Source organism: Astyanax mexicanus, chromosome 12 (genome assembly GCF_023375975.1).
Source record: "Astyanax mexicanus isolate ESR-SI-001 chromosome 12, AstMex3_surface, whole genome shotgun sequence".
In the NCBI taxonomy this organism is placed as follows: Eukaryota; Metazoa; Chordata; class Actinopteri; order Characiformes; family Acestrorhamphidae; genus Astyanax; species Astyanax mexicanus.
In genome coordinates this window covers 43323543-43347488 of record NC_064419.1, presented here as the reverse complement: position 1 = coordinate 43347488, position 23946 = coordinate 43323543, and the positions used below count along the sequence as shown (strand labels likewise).

Below are 23946 nucleotides of genomic sequence, written 5' to 3'. Positions count from 1 at the left end.
CAGTTCCTCTCCATCCAAACCCATCGATAAGCTATTACACACCATCAGTGCTGGAGTACACAACAACAGAACAACAGAACACAGCGTACGTCATCAGCTCCAGCCTCGTCTGAGCGAGCGTGAGTGTGTGTGTGTGTGTGTCTTTGTGTGTTTGTATTATGCGCAGCGTTAGTGCCTCGTTGCGAGCGCGTTGATGACTGGCTGCTGATATAAGTGTGAATCAGTGTGCCGTGAACACGCCGCTGCGTGTGACTTCCTTCACACACTCCGCACAGTTCAGACTGCGCGTTTTAAAGTGTCACAGTGATTTATGTCCGTAACTCAAAGCTTCGTTGGGCAATCAATTTCAGAACAAAGCACACGTCAATCACAGCTCTGGCCAGCTTTCAAACACGGGCGTCAGTGTGACGCGGAAAAGGCTGCAGAGCCGCTGTGCTGCGTGACCAACCATGATAACACACACGCAGAAAGCATGAAATTTTAAATAGTGGTGTCTATCAATTAAATATAGTAATTGTGATTATTCACTTTTTCTTCTTCTTAAGACTGAGCTTTTAGTAATTTTAGTATTTAAATGCACATAATGGAAAGAATCAGTGTTAGATTGGCAAAATGTGTCAGTTGTTTAAAAAAATATGAACTATTCATCACAACTATATTCTGTTATTTAACCCTTGTGTGGTGTTCGGGTCTGTGGGACCCGTTTTCATTTTTCATCAAATGATACTAAAAAAATATTTTTTCTAACTCAAACTCATTGGCATTGGCTCATTTTATGTGAAAAACATATATCAAAACACATTTTCGATAAACACACACTGTACACTCCCCCCCCCCCCTACACATTTATATTACATACAGTATGTTTGGCCAAGGGTTAATAAACATTGCTTCATTTGTACATTTGAAACTAAACAAATTTTCTACTCATATCTTGAGTTTAATTCATTTTCTTTTACATTTTATTAAAAAACTAATAAAAAAAAGAGTAGCACTTTTTAAAAGAAATGTAACATAAGAAAGGTAAAGGGCAAATATTAACCATGTAAGCTGTTTTTTATATTGCTTGCAATTTAGGTGAAGCGAGCATGTGTAAAGCATTTTAATGTAAAACTGCTTAATTTTGCTGAATTAAATACGTAAGTAAGTAACAAAGTAACAAAGTAAACGAGTAACAAAATTATGAACACCACACAAGGGTTAATGCAGGTTGTGTGGTTTAGGTCTGGCAGACTAGAGCCTTTTTTAATGTATTATATTCAATATTTCAAGGTAGTTCTGATGATTTTTAATGAAAATACTTTAATGTACTTATAGTTATTATAGAGGAAATAAATGCTAGTGTAGCTCCATATTCCACACTTAACAACATGGAAAGACAAAACTTGTTTCAGCTGTGTGTGTGTGTGTGTGTGTGTGTGTGAGAGAGAGAGAGATAGAGAGAGACAGAAAGAAAGAGAGAGAAAGATCTAGATAAAAAGAGAGAAGAGAAGAGCTAAATAAGCTAAATAAAAATAAATAAAAGCATAAATTAAAAGAATCCGACCTATTTGTACTTGGCAGTGTTTTATCGTTAAGTTAAACCTCTAATTTGTCACCAGGGTCTGTAAAGTTTGTCACATGATTAATATGCATTAATTTAATGTGTTCGTTTCCAGATGAATCGAATGCATTCATTTGAAACTCCTAACTTTTACCAGCAATATACAAACTACCATTTTTTTCCTGCACAGTTTTTGTTTTGTTAAATCGCTTGTATTTACTCTACCTTCCTGTGCAAATAATACAAAATAAAAATAAATAAATTAATAAAAAGGCATATTTGGCAACTGAAAGCATTCGACCTGGAAATTGAAAAGAACTGGGGAAAAAAGCTCTTTCAATGTTCAGTAAAATTTAGTGAAAAGATTATTATTATTTATTTTTTATAAAGAACAATTTATGAACTCATTTATTGGACACAATATTGCAGTGCTTCCTCTAACATTAGTTTTCTTTCTTTTTTTCCAGCAGTGAAGGCATACAAGCCATACCCAATTAACATAATACTATCTCCTGACTTTTGGCATGTCAATACTAGATCTCAGACTGTGCGTGGTACTACATTATTCACTCTCTAAAACATTATTATTATTTTTTTTTTTTTCTGAACAACCTCGTCAAAAAGGCAAAAGGCAACTTGGCACATCTGTCCAAAAATAGATCCTCTTATTGGATGAACGCTGAGCATCAGGTCACGGTTACACGGCTGAGTCTGCTGCCAGAGTGCCGGAGTTAAAAAAGCAATCACTGCAGTGTTTGGATTGAACAGACTGAGGTTTAAGCCGAGTCAATCTTAAAAGTCATCCCGGTCAAATTATCACAACACTCCAGAGAGAACAGAGGGGAATGAAGGGAGAAGAAACGCAATGTGAATGTCTGAGTATCTTCCAATAATAGAGAAAGAAAGAGCGTCTACAACCGAAGACAATTTAAATAAATATACAGCATCCAACCAAAACAGAGTACACCCCTCACAATATTAAAGCGTTATGCACGGAATTATCGTAATCTGCCCTGCCCAACGCTATCATGGCTGGACAGGATACAGACAGGTACAGATTAGGGGTGGGCAATATTATATCGTATACAATATATATCGTGACACAGAAATATCATGATATTAAAAATCCATATCATGATAATAGGGCTGTTCTGTCTTAAAAGAAGTTCATTATTTACTGTGAAGCTTTAAGTGTATTTATTGTATAATTGTTTTAGTTTATAGTTTTTGTTTGCAGTTTATATGCATGAAAATATCCTGCAATGTTTTATATATAATTTTATGCTATATTATTTATTTTGCCACATTATGATTATTCTGTTATACTCTTATACTACATTCCTGAAATTAATTAATTATTTCTGTTTTCCTAAAAGTATATCGTTATCGCAAAAATACCCTGAAATATTGTGATATTATTTTAGAGCCATATCGCCCACCCCTAGTACAGATACAGATTAAAACAAACTTTATTTAACTTTGGAACAGGCAAAGGGGTGGTCAGGCAGAAACAGAGGAGCACAGGAGCAAACAGCAGTAGTAAGGGCAAAATAAGCCCCTTTTATTGGGCTAGTATTCAGGTGACCTGTTTCCTGGAAGTGTCATGTGCTGTGTGTCATGTGATCGGGGTTGTGTGTGATGTCAGTGTGTGGTGCATTCTGGGCAGTGTAGTCCGAAGGCTGCAGATCGCAGGCAGAGCTGAGTGTGGGAGAAAATAGAACGCTTTCAGCGCCAGATGTGACAAACACCCAGATTTTTTTCTGCAGTGGTTCGCTTGTGGTGAGAACGTGATCTGGTCCTAATCCGACCCAACAATCAAATATACTCCTTTATTTAAGCTAAACTACTAATAAGGCACAGTTAAGTTTGATATTTTAGCCACATACTATACTGCTACGAATATACTGTGATCTGCTGTCTCTGTTACTCCATGCTGTTTACATACGCGGCCTGTGCTGCATTCACTGCTTGCAGCCGTGACACTCCTTTTAATACATCTGTGCTGCACGTAGCATTAAAAAGACACTGTGTTTAAAAGCACAGCAGCAAATTCTCAGCATTCTGTGTTAAGGCAGCTTCACACTGCACAGATATACAGGGGTTGGACAATGAAACTGAAACACAAAAGAGGACAAATTGTTGGTGCACATCTTGCTGGCGCATCTGTGACCAAGACAGCAAGTCTTTGTGATGCATCAAGAGCCACGGTATCCAGGGTAATGTCAGCATACCACCAAGAAGGACCAATCACATCCAACAGGATTAACTGTGGACGCTGTAAGAGGAAGCTGTCTGAAAGGGATGTTCGGGTGCTAACCCGGATTGTATCCAAAAAACTAAAACCACGGCTGATCAAATCACGGCAGAATTCAATGTGCACCTCAACTCTCCTGTTTCCACCAGAACTGTCCGTCACCACAATAAATTATTGTGGTCTAAAACCAGCTGTTTCAGTTTCATTGTCCAACCCCTGTACGTGCTGGAACACAGAATCTTCTCGCAATAGGAAACTTCAGGAAAGCATTTCCCAAGGATCTGCACTGAGCTTGTTGGACTTTCCCATTGTACTGTGAGTTTTCCAAAAATGTTTTCTTCATATTTTGAATGACTTCATTATTATTGTATCATGTTTGTACTGTAATGTTGGAGTTAGTGTTGATTTAAAGAGTAATGACTGACTCAGAACATCAAGAGTATCTTCTTAACGCCGTCAGAGACGGAAAGGGCAAACCCGTATTTAAAACGTTGATCTGCGTTCAGGCTGGATTCAGTTTCGATTGCTTACCACACAGTCTGGGCCGGTCCAGGCTTGGGTTTCTGGGTTCTGTTACTGCTGGGAGTTCTGTGTGGGGTTCTTCTTTCCTCATGTGTTTCTTTACAACAGGTACCAGTGTCCCTCTCTCTCTCTCTCTCTTTCTCTCTCTATTGTCCTGTCCCTTTTACTTGTTTATCTGTACCCTATATAAACTGACTCCCCCCTGTAGAGCATGATTTTAATCATACATATGTTCCCAAAGAGCTCCATCATGACTGAAGATTTTAACGTATTTATGTTGGGTATTTAAACTTTTTTACTTTTACTTCCTACATTTTCACACAATTATCCTACTTTTCTATTCCTTACATTTTAAAAATAGCCTCGTTACTCCTATTTCATTTCAGCTCGTTTTCATTCCGGCTTCTCATCGTTCAATAAAACCCCTATCCAGATAAATCTCTCCATCCAGATAGAGTATAGAGAATCTGCTTGTGATTGGATGTAGAGAAGTATAAACGTATACCATTCCAACTCCCTATTGGTTTATATTGTGATCCATCACACCTGCACACGCCCCCCATCCCCACACACACACACACACTCCAGCAAGAACATAGCAGACGTATGTAGTCTAGTATGAAGATGATCCGTGCAGAGACTCGAGAGAACTCCAGATTCCAAACTCCAAACTCTTAACTCCCAACTAAGCTTTAACTTTAATATATTTACATTCTATTAAATATAATACATTTATTTACAATGGGGCATATATGCAGCTGAAACACTATAGGGAACAGCATAGTGCATCTCAAATTATATTATCAACATTAACATTTTAGAAATAGAAAATTATAATCATTATTATAGCTTTTAGAAAAATGTGTTTGTCCCCTTTATAACCTTACTTTTACTTTTATACTTTAAGTAGATTTGAAAACAGTACTTTTACACTTTTACTTACAGAGTAAAAAGCTTGAGTTGATACTTAGTAATTAGGCTGGAACAAGGATGTGTTAATGTACTGGCTAGTGGAATTGCAGTATTCTCAGTAGAATTGCGAGCATTTGTTCACTCTGAAGTCTTGTAGAAAATGTTCAACAATTCATGTTTTCCACATTTTCTACAGACTTGCGTGATCGGGCTGATTTGTGGCGAGTGTTGCAGGATTCACTTTTATTTTCACTGTTCCACACTTATATGCTACTCCAGCAGCTCCATGCCTAATACAGCCCTCAAAAACTCATTTTCTACTGATGTGATGCAATATTTACCAACATGTGGGTCATTTTATAGAATCATAATTCAATGCTGCAGGAGCCCAGAGTCCATCAAAAGGACAGACATGGCAGATTTATATGGTCCTGAAATCAAAGAGAATAACTCCCTATGTAAAACTCATTCCATCTGAATAGAGATTAGGGTTGGAAAGAGTGTGGAGTGTCATCAGATTGGATGATTTTAATGAGTATTTTTGATCGGAGACTCAAAACAAAATGAGAAAAAATGAGTGTAACAGATTCTATTGGGTTTCTTTTATTTCTGTTGTTAAATAAGGTTTGATCTACGGTTACAGTAGATACAGAATCACCAGCATAATCTATTGTACCCTGTTGGAGTGAGATTTTCTTTTTATTTTATTGTTTAATGGGTGAGAGTAGCCTGACTCAATTTCATCTGAAAGCTGACTCATTCAAAAAAATTCTCTTTGGACCAAATATTGGTAATTTGGTACAGACAGCTTTCTGAGCCTTTTTCACATCTGGTATTTACTTTAGGACTACACAAGGTAGGTGTGAAAGCATCCATCCTTACACAGTCAAAGTGAAATTGCTTCACCTGCACTTTAAAATATACCTAAAAATATTAACAAAATTAAAAAGTTACTTTATTCAAGTAATTCAGTTTTCCTGCTTGAAAATGAAATCTGCAGCTCCATAAAAGTTGTCAGCAGAAGGAATCATGAAGATTCGACAATCAGTGATGGTTTGGAGAGACATGTCATCTGCTGGTGTTGATCCACTGTGTTTTATTATCAAGTCTAAAGTCAGTGCAGTTTTGTTTTCCCGCAAAATCTTACAGCACTTCATGCTTCCCTCTGCTTTCTGAGATACTGATTTTTGGGTTTTCATTGGCCATCCTTCCATCCATCCATCCATCCATCTAACTTCTGTGTCCAATCTTATTGACTCCCAATACTAACCAGGAATCTGTTTCCCCAAGGAGCTTAAATAATTAAGTTAAACTAAATTACAGAAGCAAGTGAATAAACATTAGATAGATGCTAAGAAGTTATCTGTGCAGTAAACTTGAATTGTTAAGTTGGAAAAACATGTATTATGTAGACAAATTAACTTGCAGACAGGAGTCCAAAGCTAAATCTGAAATGGTTGTAGGTTGTAAGTCAATAAATAGTCCAATTTAATTCAACATTTTAGCTTTTAAACTTTTAAAGAGTTTTTTTTAGAGTTAAGGCTGATAATATTGTTTTCATAGTGGCTGGCTCACATGGCGGTCCAGCAATAAGGATGTATTGTCCAACAGCCATAAAAAACACAATCAAAGGAGTTCTTTCACATGATCAATTGGATTCATCCCTCACTGATCTGTAGTGGGTCCAAGCGTAGCGGCTAGCCTTGATTTGCAGCAGATTGCATCAGTGTTGGCTGATCTGTTGGCCTGAAACTCTTCGGAAAAAAAGTCTCCGGCCGTCTCATAGAAGCAGATAAATTGGTTCGCTTTCATTGAGGGCTTGAAGTGTATAACCCATCATTTGACTAAAACCTCGCCGACATCCAATTTGCCCAAATATAGCCGACCCTGCTTCATTATATCCAACATTTCTCTGCTTGTTAAAACTCGGTATGTGAGGAAGATGTGAGAACGTGGCGCTGTGCTAAACACCGGGCCGGATTTCAGGTCTGTCAGTCAGCCGGGTTCTGGTGCCGCCGACCCGCCGCGCTGATTGAAACCAATCAAGTCCCACTCTGTTCGGCTCGGCAGAGAAATTGCAATCCCAGCGTCTCTGTGAAACCGTGGCCGGGTGAAATCACGGCTGTGAGAATACAGAAGCCGCTGGGTGAAGTCATCTCCGCCGCAGCGTCTGGAAGCGAGCCGTGTGCTGTAGGGTCCGCTGTGGTAGTTTTAGAGGCTATTGTAGTGGTGGGCTGTGTCTGACCCGCGTGTCGACCTGCAAATAATGGAGATGATTGAATCCGAATCCACTTAACCTCAACACTGTCCATCTGTCTTCCTCTGTCTCTCTTTTTCTCTAAACCTTTACAGAACCTCAGACCACATGTTTCAGTTAGAGCTGGGCAGTAATTCAACATTAATATATATGTATATATTTCCAGCAGGACTTGGCACGCTGCCCACACTGCCAAAAGTACCAATTGGTCTTATATAATATTCTAATTTTGTGAGACACTGATTTTTGGGTGCATTGCTCATTTTTCATATGATATTAGTGAATATAGTAACTCTGTATTGTAGTAGAGAAGTGGGCGGGGCTTCTGGTCATGGTGAACATAAGGCTTGTGTTGTGTACAGTAGTAAAGTTGTAAGTTGTATTAGTGAATATAGTAACTCTGTATTGTAGTAGAGAAGTGGGCGGAGCTTCTTCTGGTCATGGTGAACATCATAAGGCTTGTGTTGTGTACAGTAGTAAAGTTGTAAGTGTTATTAGTGAATATAGTAACTCTGTATTGTAGTAGAGAAGTGGGCGGAGCTGCTTCTGGACATGGTGAACATCATAAGGCTTGTGTTGTGTACAGTAGTAAAGTTGTAAGTGGTATTAGTGAATATAGTAACTCTGTATTGTAGTAGAGAGGTGGGCGGAGCTTCTTCTGGACATGGTGAACATCATAACGCTTGTGTTGTGTACAGTAGTAAAGTTGTAAGTGGTATTAGTGAATATAGTAACTCTGTAGCCTTTATACACTGTAATTTCTCATGATTACTTGTATGGTTTATTGATATTATGGGCTGTAGAGGGAGAAATATGCTATTTTCTTCCAGTCTTTCCTTGAGGAACATAGTTTTTTAACATTTTAATCATTTTCTCACACATTTTTTACAAACTGAAGTTCATCTTTACTCCTCTGTGACTCAGCCTTTCATGGATACTGATTTTGGACCAAATTAGCTGGTGAAGGTCTGGAGTAAGAGCTCTGTGGTGCAACAGTCTGTAGTTTCTCGTGGCTGAGTGGAGCTGATTGTGAGCTGATATAGATTTTTAAGGAAGAAAGGCATTTTTGTAGGGAGCGAGGGAGCTGGTGTATTTACAGCTACTCTTATAGACCTTCTCTATGAGTCTCAGTGGGAAGCATGGAGTTCGATCCACTTTAAACAAAAAAAAATGTTGGCATAGAAACTGCTGCTTTGCAATCTCTCTCTCTTTCTCTCTTTCTCTCTCTCTCTTCTTTTCATTTACCCTCCTTGCAAAGGGAAGTAGTAGACACCAGAACCTTTCTTTTATTAGGAAAAAAATTCCAGTGCATCCTAGGGGTGTGCGATATGGCCCTAAAATAATATCACGATATTTCAGGGGATTTTCTTGGCGATATGTCAAAATATTGAATTAAAAAATTTATTTAAAAATTACACTACTGCAACAAAATAAAAATGTCATTTAATAATTGCATTCGATAGGATATATGGCACAACCCTAACTGAGATATTAAAAAATACAAGAATTTTGTCAGATTCATAACAGAAGCCAATGATCCAGAATGTCATGATACTGATTATATTAATAATGCACTCCAAATATCTCCATATACCCAGGATTAAAGTAAAATAAATGATACTGGACAGATATAATTTGTCTCTAGTAGATATATAACGAAAAATCAGAACAGTGTCAATTATTTTTTTTATAAAAACTGTAAAAAAAAAGTAGTACTCTGATGTAATAATTAAGGGTGGGTGATAAGACCAGTTCTGAAGAGTTGAGACCCGTATATATATATATATATATTTTTTTTTTTAGACCATCCTATTCTAAACCCATAGTCATTAGTTTGAAGCTACAGGCGTTAAAGCTTGAAACTGAAACACAAAATAATTTATTGTGGTAGCGGACAGTTCTGGTGGAAACAGGAGAGTTGAGGTGCACATTGAATTCTGTCGTGATTTGATCAGCCGTGGTTTTATGTTTTTTGGATACAATCCGGGTTAGCACCCGAACATCCCTTTCAGACAGCTTCCTCTTACAGCGTCCACAGTTAATCCTGTTGGATGTGATTGGTCCTTCTTGGTGGTATGCTGACATTACCCTGGATACCGTGGCTCTTGATACATCAAAAAGACTTGCTGTCTTGGTCACAGATGCTCCAGCAAGACGTGCACCAACAATTTGTCCTCTTTTGAATTCTGGTATGTCACATAATGCCATAATGTTGTGTGCATTGCAGTTTTTTGAGCAGAACTGTGCTCTTACCCTGCTAATTGAACCAACCTTCACACTCTGCTCTTACTGGTGCAATCATGTGCAATTAATGAAGATTGAACACCAGGCTGCTCCAGTTTAGCCATGAAATCTTCCACACTAAAATGACTGGTGTTTCAATTCTATTGTCCAACCCCTGTATCTTCAGTGCAATTTTGTGTGTGTGTAGGAAATAACACCAATAACAGCAGTATATTGCTGTCCATGACTCACAGATTGGGTGTAATCGCTGGGATGCGAGTTATTTCGCTGCTAACATCGTTCTTGCTTATCTTATCTGACCTCAGCTCAGTCTGTAGCGTTTGGTTTTTTATTTCACTCTCCCAGCAGATAAAGCCTGGGTCCAGCCATCCCAGAACATTTTAGAATTGCATAGAAGTTCTGAGGCAGGTTCAGACCTCCCGCATCTCTCTGCACCTTCATCACTGTGTAGGAAAACAGGAATCTGATCCAGGAGCAGCACGCCCTCGCCGGGCGCCCGCAAACACGAGCCCCCCGAGGCTGATTGGCAGAGTGCGCGCTCTGTACGGGCTTCAGAACTCAGTAACAACACCAGAGTCCCTCAGAGAAGACACACGAGCTGCTCTGGAGGCAGCAGGCCTCCCACAGCACACCAGCGTAGGCCTGGCAGTGCCACGCTCACGCTGGCACCCACACACTGAATAAAAAATATATTTAATTTAATGTACTTTAAACATATTGAGAAATGTCTAAGTATTCTGTAAATATACTAACAAATGTATGTACTTTATTTTAAGGAACACAAATTAGAACACACTTATTAATGTCTTATTATTTGCTTAATAAAGCCTTAATTAGACATTTATAAATGATTTGTTCACTACTTATTATAAGGTGTAATTGGTGCTTAATTTGGGGCTTGTGATTGAATAACTATTTATTCAGTCCTTTTTAGCCTCTAATTAGTGATGAACAGAATCTCACTTTAGAATATGGTTCAGTTATTGGTCTATCAGTGACTTATTAACCCCTTATTAACTCTTTTATAATAAAATCCAGCCGCCACCATAACCTTACCAAACTCACATAGATAAACTCAAACTGCTGCCAATTATAATAACACTAATAACATGTAGAATTAGCTAATAGTTAATGCTTAATAATCTGCTTAACAGGGTGCTAACATAACTGTTTATTTTGCACTATAAGAACTAATGCAGCCATTATTAATCATTTCCACATAACAGACCCCTAATTAAGCACCAATAGCACTTATTACACAGATTAAAGCCTAATAAATAGTGAATAAATCATTTATAAATGTCTAATTAAGGCTTTATTAAGCAAATAACCCACACACTCTGGCACCCACACACTCCGCCTGCCCTGGTGAATAAAAAATATACTTAATTTAATGTACTTTAAACATATTGAGAAATGTCTAAGTATGCTGTAAATATACTAACAAATGTATATACTTACCTAAAATGGTAACACTTTATTTTAAGGAACACAAACTAAAACACCCTTATTAATGTCTTATTATTTGCTTAATAAAGCCTTAATTAGCCATTCGTAAATTATTTGTCCACTACTTATTATAAGGCTTTATTCTGTGTTATTAAGTGTTATTGGTGTTTAATTAGTGGGTCTGTTATTGATTAACTATTTATTCAGCTCTTTTTAGCCTCTAATTAGTTATGAACAGAACCTCACTTTAGAATATGGTGCACATCTTGGTCTATTAGTGACTTATTAACCCCTTATTAACTCAATAAACTCCAGCACAGCCATAACCTTACTAAACTCACATAGATCAAACTGCTGCCAATTATAACAACACTAATAACATGTAGAATTAGCTAATAGTTAATGCTTAATAATAATAATAATAATAATAATAATAATAATAATCTGCTTAACTGGGTGCTAACATAACTGTTTATTTTGCACTATAAAAACTAATACAGCCATCATTAATCATTTCCACATTATAGACCCCTAATTAAGCACCAATTACACTTATTGCACAGAATAAAGCCTAATAAATAGTGAATAAATCATTTATAAATGTCTAATTAAGGCTTTATTAAGAAATAATAAGACATTAATAAGTGCCCAATTTTTGCTCCTTAAAATAAAGTGTTACCAAAGTAGAATATAGTTTATTTTACATAAATAGATAGTACACTATAAAGTACACCTTTAGTTTAATGTAATTAAATATACTTCTAAAATACATATTTCCAAATATACGTTTTTATGTTTTTAGCAAAGTGTGTTAAATTACAAAATTGGTAAAATATTTGAGAAATATATATTTAGGTATTACATTAATAAAACAGATGTTATAACAAATGTATTTCAATGCTCTGTAATTATAATTAGGAAAATATTATATATTAATTTATACGGTAGAGTGCTAAATAACATTTAAATGTCAAATAAAAAATGTAATTAAATTTGTAACATGCTAAAAATTGTAGTACAGTACATTAAAATATATTTTTATACCCAACAAAATATTTCTCACGTGTGCTACTTACAAAAGACAGGAACAAGAAGCATATCTGTACCCAATGTAAATAGATCACATATATTTAACATCAATTCTTAGTACATTTGTTTTATATATTCTAATATTCTCTTTGTAGAATAATATTGATACAGTTGTAATACTCTATAATACATTAAATGTATTATAATAATTTTCCTGTAAGCATATTTAAAATATGGGGTTACATACATGAAGTAGTTTAAATGTTTAAATGTTACTTATGTATTTAAAGTAGTTAAAATAGTTCCATTTTAATACAGTTAAGTACCCTTAGCACAATTTAAGTAAGACTTTTGTACTATTTTTATACAATTATAGTATAATAAGTACAACAAAAAGTTGTTCTATTTTAGCACTCTTTAAATATACTGTTTAATAAAGTGGCTACAAGAACACTTTAGTGCACTATAGCATAATAATGCTTAGTATACTTTAATCTACTTTTTTCACTAGGGGTGGAGTCTGCTGTACCAGAGGCAGATCATACAGTAAATGTACTGTATAAATGTATATAACCGTATAGAGTGGTATGAACTCCCTGGTCCTCTACTCTACACTTTCAGCTCTCCGCTGGCTGGCAGTCAGTCAGTCAGTCAGTCCCTCAGCTGGCACTCTCGCTCACACTACTGCTCTTCCACACCGCGCTTTCATCTAACTCCGAGCCATCTGCTGGAGTTTTGTAGCTGAAGGCGTAAACATGGACGCTCCCTACTGCACACTGTACCGCCGCGCTCTCAGTACTGATACAGGAGCCAGAACTCCAGGGCGGTACAGTTCACCACATTCTCTTAACTCCACACTGTTTACTGTACGAGTTAAAAGTTCATGAAAGACTGCAGCTACAGTGAAAACACGAAAGCTGTGATGAATACGGTGCTCAGCAGTGAATAGATTATATAGTTTTACAGGTTAAAACACACAATAAACGCACTATAACACTTAGCTCCCCACAAATCAACATAAACCTCCATAATTAACCCAAACAAAGGGAAAGGCTGACCGCTGAACATGCTAGGAGCTCCCCCATGAACATCTAAGTAGTTCTATCAATATTAAAACATTAACACACACGAATAATTTGGAGTCAGTAACACATTAATATATTTTTGAACACAAATTAATTACACCATCAAGTTTGACCCCAACTTCTGCTGAAATTCGCCCCGCCCAACACACAGTTTTGTTTTTTCTGGAGTGCTGAGAATGTGATCTGGTCTCAATGCAACACATCTATCAAATATACTTCTTTATAATTGAGATAAATTGCTGATAAGATGCAGTTTAATCTGATATATTACTGTAGTTAATATACTGCTATGAACAACCGCTGTCTCTGCTGCTGCTCCATGCTGTTTACACACTAAGAGCATGGTATGTGCTGCGTTCACTGCTCTGACCAATCAGAGGAGACGATGTGCTCACATGGTTTATTGGTGCTAACTTTGATGCGTTTAGGTTTTCATGCCTGTGTGAAACCAAACCAAACAGAGGGAGAAATGCACCAAATAAACAAACTCATCAACTGATCCGGATCATAGAAACTTTCAGGTGAAACTACAGGTGAAAAAGCTCTTTTATACTCAGTACATTAAGTTTTAATTCAGAAATCCTTACAACTAAGCTGAGAATATCACAGTATATCTAATTCTATATCCTATTTAAATGCTGATTTGAGTGTTGATATAAAGATCTGTGTTTGTGTGAATGTGAAAGAACCTCTACTGTACATTATGTGAATGGTGATTTATGTGATATTGTCTCATCTCAGCCTCTCTGGGGAAGATCTGAGACGTGCCATCCTGACTGAGACAGAATTACCTGTCAGGCGTCCTCAAGGGCAGTGGGGTACAGTCAGTCAGTCAGTCATCCACTGGTCCCAGTTACAGTTATCCGCCTCATCTCCCGGCTGTGATCTATAAAATCACTGCAGCTTATCGTATCATCTTTAATAAACTGTCCTGATAAAACAGACGGTGTTTCAGTGCAGAATATCCCAAATATCTAACAGTCTGTCTCTGAAAACATCCCATAATGCTGTCATCTGGCCTTGGCTGTAGTACATTTTCCAATATGGCTGCTGGATCATGCTATATTATTTCATGTATTTTACTGTATTGCAGGTATTTGTGAATAGTATGTGTGTGCACTAAGCTACGCACACTTGCTATGGTGTTGTTTAATGGTGACTAATGTGAATGCTAAGATATTGCTAGGTGGTTGCTCAGGTTTTGCTATTGTCGGCATGTTTAAGTACATTTTTACACTCTACATACACAATGAGACAAAAGAGAGATACTGAGAAATAAAAAGAGAAAGCACGAAAGAAAGAGAGAGAGAGAGAGGGAGAGAGAGAGCTACTGAGAGAGCGAGACAGAGGCAGAGAAAGAGAGAGAGACAGAGAGATTCTGATAGATACTGAGAGAGATACTAAGAAAGAGACAGAAAGAGAGAGATACTGAGAAAGAAAGAGGCAGAGATACTGAGAGAGATAAACAGACAGAGAGAAAGAGAGATACTGAGAAAGAGAGAGACAGGCAGACAGAGATACTGAGAAAGAGAGAGACAGACAGAGAGATACTGAGAGAGATAAACAGTCAGATAGAAAGAGATACTGAGAAAGAGAAATAGAGAGACAGACAGAAAGATACTGAGAGAGATAAACAGAGAGAAAGAGAGATACTGAGAAAGAGAGACAGGCAGACAGAGATACTGAGAAAGAGAAAGAGAGTGACAGACAGAGATACTGAGAGAGATAAACAGACAGAGAGAAAGAGATACTGAGAAAGAGAAATAGAGAGACAGACAGAAAGATACTGAGAGAGATAAACAGACATAGCGAGAAAGAGAGAGATACTGAGAAAGAGAGAGACAGAGACAGCGAGAGATACGGAGAAAGATAAACAGACAGAGAGAAATACTGAGAAAGTGAGAGAGAGAGAGAGAGATACTAAGAGAGATAAACAGACAGAGAGAAAGAGAGAGATACTGAGAAAGAGAGAGAGACAGACAGATATACTGAGAAAGAGAAACAGAGAGACAGACAGAGAGAGAGATACTTGGAGAGATAAACAGACATAGAGAAAAAGAGAGAGATACTGAGAAAGAGAAAGAGAGAGAGGTACGGAGTGAGAGAAGCTGGAGAGTGACTGATAGGAAGAAGATTATGAGAGTTTGATGTCAGTACAAGAGATACATGAGAGCTTGCTATTTTAACACACATACACACACACACATACACACACACTCACACACACACACACGCACACACACACACACACACACACAGTCTGCAGCGGTGGTGAAATGTTTTGACAGGCTGTTGGAGAAGAGCAAACACAGTGGAAGAAACTCCAGAAGACCGACACCTTAATTACTGCCCTTTTCTCTCCACAACGCAAACTACAGCCTGTGTGTGTGTGTGTGTGTGTGTGTGTGTGTGTGTGTGTGTGTGTGTGTGTGTGCGCGTGTGTGTGTTTGCTTTATTATAAAAGGCAACAATACAAAGACTGTGGCTAAAACTGAAGCTGGAGATGAAACTTCTCCAAGTTCTGTGCTGAGATACTGTGTGTCTCTCCACTCTTCCTCCAGACTCTGGTCTCTTGATTTCCACACGAAATGTAAAATTGATTGATGATCAGTGATGATTTGGAGAGACATGTCATCTGCTGGTGTTGGTCCACTGCTGACAACTTTTATAAGGATGCAGATTTCATTTTCCAGCAGGACGTGGCACACTGCCCACACTGCTAAAAGTACCAATGGTAATAATATTTTATATTTTCTGAGACACAGATTTTTGGGTTTTCATTGGCTGTAAGCCATTATTATCAACAATAAAAGAAAAAAAAACACTTAAAATAGATCACTCTATTTGTGATATTGTAACACGGCTGAGGCAGGATACAAATGCAGTTCTCGTTTGTGTCCCATATCTCAAATAACAAACAAAGAACAAACACTAGGGAAGTAAAACAAACACTACGACTACTGAAGGAAAGACTATAAAACAAAGGATTTACCATAAGACTAATAAACAGACAAGCAAAATATGCAAACAAAGAAAAATTAACTAAAAAAACAAACAAACCAGAAACTAAACTTACACAAAACAGCAGGATTAAGGATCAAAGAAAGAGAAATCAAACAAAAGACTGGGAGAAAATACAGAGGCTAAACAAAAAAAGCATGTATTTATACACAGGAACAGACAAGGGACACCTGTGGAAGTAACGAGGGGGCGGGGTTACAAATGACTAAAAACAAAACAGAGCCATGTGAAGCACATGGAGAGGTAAACAAAACAAACAAAAAAAAAACCAAAAGCAGAACCAAAGAAAAAGAAAAATACAGGGCAGACACAGGCTATAATAGATGAGTTTTACATTTTGAACTGAATTACTGAAATAAAGTGCTTTTTTAATGATATTCTACTTTTTTTTTAGATGCACCTAAATATGCATTTACTCTTCTCATTTCTGCAGTTGTTTTAAGGAAAAACTGAACAAATAGAAGCTTTTAGGAGAAAAAGATCAACTTCTAGAGAAAGAGATCAGTGACCATAGAGACACAGAGAGACTCGGATACTGACTGTAGATCAGAGAGAGTGAAGCTGAGGGCACTAATCGTTTGTGCTGTGTGGAGGAGATGGAGTGTAGAGCTCTGGGATCGAGAAGGATGCTTTCCAACATCGAGCTATTAATGTACATCTGTCTGACCTTCAGGCCCTGGGCAGATCAGAGTCCAGAACCTGAGAGAGAGGGAAAGAGAGAGAGAGAGAGAGAGAGAGAGAGAGAGACACTGCCGGACCTTTCACTCACTCTGTATTATGTTCATTTTCTTCTCATTGCCTTTTAATGGATCTTCGATCAGCCAGTCAGAAAGAAGCCAAAAGAATGCAGCAATTTCACTGGCTCGTGTGTTCCACAGTTATCTCAATCACAGGAACGGAGGGGCTAATCTTCAATAACTGCCCCGGTTCTGAGGGGTTTTAATAGTACGGGCTCTGAAATCTAGCAGAAAGCAGGAGATAAATGCAGAGGGTTAAGTGTAGAGCCCCAGTCCTTTAAATCACTGTTTCTCCCGGGAGGAGATTATTGATCCGAGCTCTGGAGTCTTGAAGTGATGTCATGGTAATTATTCCTCCGCTCAGGACAGAAGCTTTCTCACAAACATTACCACACTGAACGCTCTCATCTAACAGTGCAGCGGAAAGTCACTTCACTAATTGACTTATTTATCATTTATGTGACATTTTGGCTCTTTATTTAAAAATGAAATGCGATATTTGAATAGAAAAAAAGACAAAAGGAAAATGCAGTAATTAGGCTCTTTTCTAAATGTTGCTGAATACAGCACTTTGGCTATATTCACATTACTGGGCTGAAATTGACTCAAATTAGATTTTTGCTTTAATGCAAAGTCCTAGATCAGATACTTATTCGTTTTTGTAGGCATGGGACATGAATGTGTGGGACATGAAGATGAATGCATCTTTTAACCCATAGGGTTGTTGTCATCAGTCAAAAAGTCAAAATGTATTATTAAGGCTTTTTCAAATTAAATACAGACATAGTGAAAGGTTTGGGTTGGGTGAGTTAGGTTTGAGTTATGTTTGATTGCATTATATTGAGATTTGGTTACATTTCATCAAGCTGGGTTTTGGTTGAGTTTGCGTGGATTAAGTTGGACTGAATTTGATTGAGTTGTGATTAGATTGTTTGGGTAAAGTTGGGTTTGAATGGGTTCAGATGGGTTTAGTTGGGTTGAGTTGTGCTTAGACCTGTTAGACCTGTTGAGTTGGATTTGCACAATTTAAATATGTTTGGATTATTATTTTTTAATTGGTTAAGTTAGATATAGATATAGATTTAGTTTGGTTAGATTCATATCTCTCAGTTAAATTGGGTTGGGTTAAGCAGGTCTTGTTTTAGTATAAGATTATTAAGATTAGCTTTGTTGACTTAGATTGAGTTAAATTGCATTATGTTGGGTTTCGGTAGATTGAGTTGTTGTTTGTTTGAGATGTATTGGGATTGATTGGTTTAAACAGGGGTTGGTTGGCTTTGGTTAGTTAGATCTGATGGTGTAAGGTTTGGGATACGTTTGTTTGGATTAGTTACTGATCTGTGGGTTAAGGTTGAGTTGGGTTTGGCTGGTTCAGGCATGGTTTGTTTAGGTTGTTTAAGTTGGATACGCCTGGTCAAGTTTGTTACAGATGTGTTTGTTAAATTGGGTAGATTCCTCTAATAGTTTGGGTTGGGAGAGATAGGTTTGAATTGGTTTTAATTGGGTTAAGTTTGTTTGTTTGGATGAGTTACAGATGTGTTTGTCAAGTTGGGTAGCTTTATTTAAGAGTTTGGGTTGAGTGAGTTACTTTTGAATTGTGTTTAATTGGGTTAATTTTCTTTTTTTTTTTGAATGAGTTACTGATGTGTTGGTTAAGTTGGGTAAATTCCTTTAAAGTTTGTGTTGGATGAGTTCTGTTTGAGTTGGGCTTGATTGAGTTAAGTTTGTTTGTTTGGATGAGTTACCAATGTGTTGGTTAAGTTGGGTAAATTCCTTTAAGAGTTTGGGTTGAGTGACTTTGCTTTGAATTGGGTTTTGTTGGATTAAATTAGTTTGTTTAGATAAGCTACCGATGTGTTGTTTAATTGGGTGGATTCCTTTACAAGTTTGTGTTGGGTGAGTTACTTTTGAATTGGGTTTTATTTGGGTTGATTTTCTTTCTTTTTTTTTTTAAAGAGTTACCGATGTGTTTGTTAAGTTGGGTTGATTTCTTTAAGAGTTTGGGTTGGGCAAGTTACATTTAAATTGGGTTTAATTAAGTTAAATTAGTTTGTTTGGATAAGTTACCGAAGTGTTTGTTAAATTGGGTAGATTCCTGAAAGAGTTTGTGTTGGGTGAGTTCCATTTGAGTTGGGTTTAATTGGGTTGTGATTAGATTCACTGGGTAAATTTGGGGTTGAATTGGTTCAGATGGGATAAGTGTTGGGTTAGCTTTAACTTGAGTTGGTTAAGATTAGCTAATGAGGAGTTAGACTAAGGTTGAAACAAGTTTGGTTAGGTTGGTTTACATCACGGTGGGCCTGGTTAAATTAGATTGGGTTAATTTAAGTTAACTTTCTCTTCCAAATGCTTTTTAAATGAGCAATTACTTCTTCACGTTTCATGTGAATAAACACTAAAGCATTCTATCTGACTCGAGTCTGAGATACTGTAACTTCCTGTCTATAGGTCTCAGAGCGGGTTATTGAATGCGTATGTGGAATTCTCTTTACCATCCAGGGTTTGAAATATTCATGAAACTTCACAGTGCTCTGAATGGGCCCCCTTCTCTAAATACGTGCGATCTGATTGGCCAGTGATAAGTCTGGCAGGTGGTTGTCATCCCTATTTGCACAGCAATTTAGGGTGGTTGAAATGCACAAAGGGAGAGAAGAGGGCCATTGAGTGTTTCTTTCGTTCTTTCTTTCTTTCCGTTCTGCTTGGAGAGAAAGAGAGTTCCTGCGTAGCTGTAACCCACTCTGCAGTGATTAGGATCAATGACCGTGCGTGGTTTCATTAAGAACCAATCAGGAAACCCGATCGCCAGCCGAAGGCCGCGAGATCGGCCGGGCTAACCAGGTCAAAGATCATTTAACTCTGCGCACGCACTGATGATTTCAGCATTAACCCACATCTCCATTCTGATTTGGCTGGAGACCCATATCACGTATCATCATAGCCTCCAGCCTTATCACCTTACCGTTAGCCGTAGCGCTAGCAGAGGCGAACCCAATCCCACTCTTAAAGAGGAGCCGTGTGAATTGAAAAGCCGTCCTTATTTAGCACAATAGAAAGACGGCCGGTGAATAAGTCGTGTATTAGTCTGCATTAGTCTCTGTGTTACGGTGGAGACGGAGGGGTGTGAAGGAGGAGGAGGACGTAAGTGCAAAGATAATTATTTATTTAACAAGATAAATCGAACATTAAACAAAACACGGGTAACGCAAAAAACATACAAAAAAACAAGGCAAGGAGAATATAAAACTGGAACAAAGACTAAGAAACACAGACCATTAAACTAAGACTAGGATACAGCAAGGATACGAACGGACAGCAAGGATACCAGGATACAAGGATACAAAATACAAAAGACAAAAGACTCCACACAGCATGTACAAACAGAGGGGCTTAAATACGGGAGGAGAGTGAGAAACACCTGGGCTAGGAAGACGAGGGGGCGGGGTTACAAACAGGACACAGGTGAGAACACTGATGCTACAGGGCAGGGCTGGGGCGGAGCTAGGGTGGAGACAAATACTAACAACAACAATAGCACATGGCTGTGAACACTGACAGGAAAACAGAGGGGCAGGAGCACAAGAGACCAAACGAGGGAGAAACAGAAGACAGACAAAGGCTAAACTGTGACATTACCCCCCCTCAACGGCGCCACTACCAGAGGCGCCGAGAGAGAGGGAACAGGGACTGGACAGGGGACACGAACGGAGACTGGACAGAGGACTGGACATTAGACTGGGACAGAGACTGGACTGTGGAGGAGAACATAGACTGGGCTAGGGGCTTAGACTGGACAGAGGGTAGGGACTGGACTGTGGACGGAAACAGAGACTGGACAGGGGACCGAACAGGAGACGGAGACTGGACAGGGAACGGAGACCGAGACTGGACAGGGGACAGGACACAGGGCTGGACAGGAGGCTGGACACGGGGCTGAGACTGGACAGGGGGCTGGACAAAACTGGACCGGGGAACTGGAACAAATACCTGGACAGGGACGGACACAAACACAGTGACAGGGACGGGAACAGGAAAACCACCGGGGACAGGAATGGGAACAAACACAGACACCGGGACCAGGACAGGGAGAGACACGGGAACAAACATTGGTGGGTGCCCAGGACTGGCGAAAGTCTGTACGGAAGTCCAAGGAGCCAGCCTGGGCACAGTTCTGGGGGCAAAGACAGGGGGCCTTGGGGCAGGCCTGGGGGTATACAAAGTTCTGGGAGTGGGCACAGGGTCAGAGGCGGCCGGAGCCGCGGGCACAGGGTCAGAGGCGGCCGGAGCCGCGGGCACAGGGTCAGAGACGGCCGGAGCCGCGGGCACAGGGTCTGGAGCAGTGGGTACCACGTGGGCGGCAGGCACTGCTGGTGCTGGAGCTGAGGCTGGAGCAGCGGGAGCTGCAGGAGCTGAGGCTGGAGCAGCGGGAGCTGCAGGAGCTGAGGCTGAGGCCGGAGGTGCTGGAGCTGGAGCTGTGGCAGCAGGTGCTGGAGCTGGAGCTGTGGCAGCAGGTGCTGGAGCTGGAGCTGTGGCAGCAGGTGCTGGAGCTGGAGCTGTGGCAGCAGGTGCTGGAGCTGGAGCTGTGGCAGCAGGTGCTGGAGCTGGAGCTGTGGCAGCAGGTGCTGGAGCTGGAGCTGTGGCAGCAGGTGCTGGAGCTGGAGCTGTGGCAGCAGGTGCTGGAGCTGGAGCTGTGGCAGCAGGTGCTGGAGCTGGAGCTGTGGCAGCAGGTGCTGGAGCTGGAGCTGTGGCAGCAGGTGCTGGAGCTGGAGCTGTGGCAGCAGGTGCTGGAGCTGGAGCTGTGGCAGCAGGTGCTGGAGCTGGAGCTGTGGCAGCAGGTGCTGGAGCTGTGGCAGCAGGTGCTGGAGCTGGAGCTGAGGCTGGAGCAGCGGGTGCTGCAGGTGCTTGAGCTGGAGCTGAGGCTGGAGCAGCGGGTGCTGCTGGTGCTTGGGCTGGAGCTGAGGCTGGAGCAGCGGGTGCTGCTGGTGCTTGGGCTGGAGCTGAGGCTGGAGCAGCGGGTGCTGCTGGTGCTTGAGCAGGCGCGGCGGGTGCAGCTTGAGCAGGCGCGGCGGGTGCAGCTTGAGCAGGCGCGGCGGGTGCAGCTTGAGCAGGCGCGGCGGGTGCGGCTTGAGCAGGCGCGGCGGGTGCGGCTTGAGCAGGCGCGGCGGGTGCGGCTTGAGCAGGCGCGGCGGGTCTAGGAGCTCGTGACCTGGGAGTAGGCACAGGAGCAGAGGCTGGACCCCCAGGCACAAGAACTGGGGTAACAGCAGGCACAGAGTCAGAGGCGGCCGGGGCCGCGGGAACTGGGTCAGAGGCGGCCGGGGCCGCGGGAACTGGGTCAGAGACGGCCGGGGCCGCGGGAACTGGGTCAGAGGCGGCCAGGGCCGCGGGAACTGGGTCAGAGGCGGCCGGAGCCGCGGGCACAGAGTCAGAGGCGGCCGGAGCCGCGGGCACAGAGTCAGAGGCGGCCGGAGCCGCAGGCAGCGCTGATTCAGAGGCGGCGGGAGCCGCGGGCAGCGCTGGTACAGAGGCGGCGGGAGCCGCGGGCAGCGCTGGTACAGAGGCGGCGGGAGCCGCGGGCAGCGCTGGTACAGAGGCGGCGGGAGCCGCGGGCAGCGCTGATCCAGAGGCGGCGGGAGCCGTGGGCAGCGCTGATCCAGAGGCGGCGGGAGCCGCGGGCAGCGCTGAAACAGAGGCGGTGGGTCCAGCTGGCGAAGAAGCCGCTTCAGCAGGAGCTGAGAGTGCGGCTGCCGCCAAGATCCGGACAGGAGCTGCAGATTCAGCAGTGGGCGTGGCTGTGAACACCGGACCGGAGCTTGCTTCCGGAGCCGGAGTCGAAGATCTGGAAGCCAGCCGCACTGGAGTGCTGGAAGCCGGCCGCGCTGGAGTGCTGGAAGTCGGCCGCGCTGGAGAGCTGGAAGCCGGCCGCGCTGGAGTGCTGGAAGTCGGCCGCGCTGGAGTGCTGGAAGTCGGCCGCGCTGGAGAGCTGGAAGCCGGCCGAGCTGGAGAGCTGGAAGTCGGCCGGGCTGGAGAGTGCGGTGGAGCTAACATGCTAGTTAGCTTAGCTGGAGCTGGGCCGACACTCTCCACCCCGCGGAGAGGCGCCGGGAGCGGTTCATCCCCCCGAATTAGCTCCGCGAGAAACCGGAGATACTCCAGGTCCGCCTTCCTCGTGGCATTCCATTTTGCTACGTCCATGATTGGGTCGAGTCTTATGTTACGGTGGAGACGGAGGGGTGTGAAGGAGGAGGAGGACGTAAGTGCAAAGATAATTATTTATTTAACAAGATAAATCGAACATTAAACAAAACACGGGTAACGCAAAAAACATACAAAAAAACAAGGCAAGGAGAATATAAAACTGGAACAAAGACTAAGAAACACAGACCATTAAACTAAGACTAGGATACAGCAAGGATACGAACGGACAGCAAGGATACCAGGATACAAGGATACAAAATACAAAAGACAAAAGACTCCACACAGCATGTACAAACAGAGGGGCTTAAATACGGGAGGAGAGTGAGAAACACCTGGGCTAGGAAGACGAGGGGGCGGGGTTACAAACAGGACACAGGTGAGAACACTGATGCTACAGGGCAGGGCTGGGGCGGAGCTAGGGTGGAGACAAATACTAACAACAACAATAGCACATGGCTGTGAACACTGACAGGAAAACAGAGGGGCAGGAGCACAAGAGACCAAACGAGGGAGAAACAGAAGACAGACAAAGGCTAAACTGTGACACTCTGGGCTGGAGATCAAGGCTGTGATTCAGCTGCTTTTGATCAGCAGAGCTCCGCGCTCGAGGACGTAGGTGTGTTTTATTCATCGGCGTTTACAGTTATGAAGGCAGGGCATGTTGTGCTGCAGTCTTAAAGACTCGCATGTTGTGTCAT

At 41.2% G+C, this 23946-nt stretch overlaps 1 protein-coding gene across 2 annotated transcripts in view; it reads left to right on the top strand.

Annotated features, from left to right (window-relative positions):
- kcnd3 (potassium voltage-gated channel, Shal-related subfamily, member 3) overlaps window positions 1-23946 on the top strand; it is a 217983-nt gene that overhangs the window by 116124 nt on the left and 77913 nt on the right. The gene's annotated exons all lie outside the window — the stretch shown is intronic.